Below are 1,377 nucleotides of genomic sequence, written 5' to 3'. Positions count from 1 at the left end.
TTCGGACGTTACTTCACTTGAATAACATATCCAATGCACTGTACGTATACTTGGTAGCATTCAACTACACATATTTTAAAGGATTATTATGACGTATTTTTAATGTTACTGATTAACATACGCAATGTAGTGTACATAACTGTTCGTATGCACTGTATATTCAACTGGAAATATCTTAAAGATTATTATGAGTATGTTGAACGATACGTAGTTTTCTTTGGTCAAAGCTCTTTAGTTAGATTTAGATAGAAGAGAATTAAAATGATTGGAATTGAAGTAATAAAATTGTAAAGATGGCCACTCCAAACAGTGATCATTGATATGCCGAAATATAGAAGTATTGGAAATGCTTCGAGAAACGATACAAATATCTATTTATAAAAGCAAATAAGTATCATGCGCTCAACGTGCCTCTGAATAAGGTTGAAATTCTATAACAAAATTCCCCGATTAATATCAACTAACTAAGGGTTTCGTTACTGCGGTCATAGTTTTATCCAATCATATCAATTCTGGGATCCTATTGGGCAAGACGTTCGGCAAATCAATGATTGTTTACGCTACCACCGAATGGGCCACTGAATTTGTATATACCTTTGTATACTAGTATAATTCTCCTATAAATCAGATATAGCTTGATATAACTATGAGGAAACACAGTGAAAATCAATCTTCATAGTACTTCTTTGCTGTACTATTAATACCAACTACGTAGTAGTACTACGTCGTAGTTGTACGGTACTATTAACTGTTAATAGTAGTACTAATACTATATTTAGTACCTTGTACTGTACTGTAGTATATACAGTGTCAAATGTCGTCCTTTACAGTACCAGGTACAGTTCTGTACTACAAAGTACTGTACTGTAGTACAACGTAGTATACGTATAGTAATCATTAACTGTAAGCTTACTCGATGCGGTATCAAATTTTGTCCTTCTAGTACTCCTAGTACTAGACAGAGTACTGGCATCATGCTCTCATCGGATGTACCCCCAGCCCTGTCTTGCGTGGAGAGATTGAGTTACGTCTCGATGGCTCGGGCTCGCGATTTCAACTTGGAATCGCTTCTTTCACTAGATGTCTGAATTGGTGAGGACATGATCAACCTTTTCATGGCGAGCCTGGTGCAATTTATGCCAAGATTTGCCTTTTTGAACAGTCACTTCTTCGAGAGCATGACGAACGATCCAAGTCTCGAACAAGCCACCCGAATCCTAAGAAGGTCATCCTACGGCGTGTAAACGCGATGTGTGATCTTTCCCATCTTTGTTCCTGGTCACTGGATGCTTGGTATCCTCGATTTTACCCACCAGCGTTACGGCTTCTACGACTCGTTGCACAGTCCCGTCCGACCGTCCTGACGACCTTGCAACG

This window comes from Aphanomyces astaci (genome assembly GCF_000520075.1).
Source record: "Aphanomyces astaci strain APO3 unplaced genomic scaffold supercont1.27, whole genome shotgun sequence".
Classification (NCBI taxonomy): Eukaryota; Oomycota; class Saprolegniomycetes; order Saprolegniales; family Verrucalvaceae; genus Aphanomyces; species Aphanomyces astaci.
The sequence above is the reverse complement of the archived record's forward strand: the minus strand, read 5'-3'. Positions refer to the sequence as shown.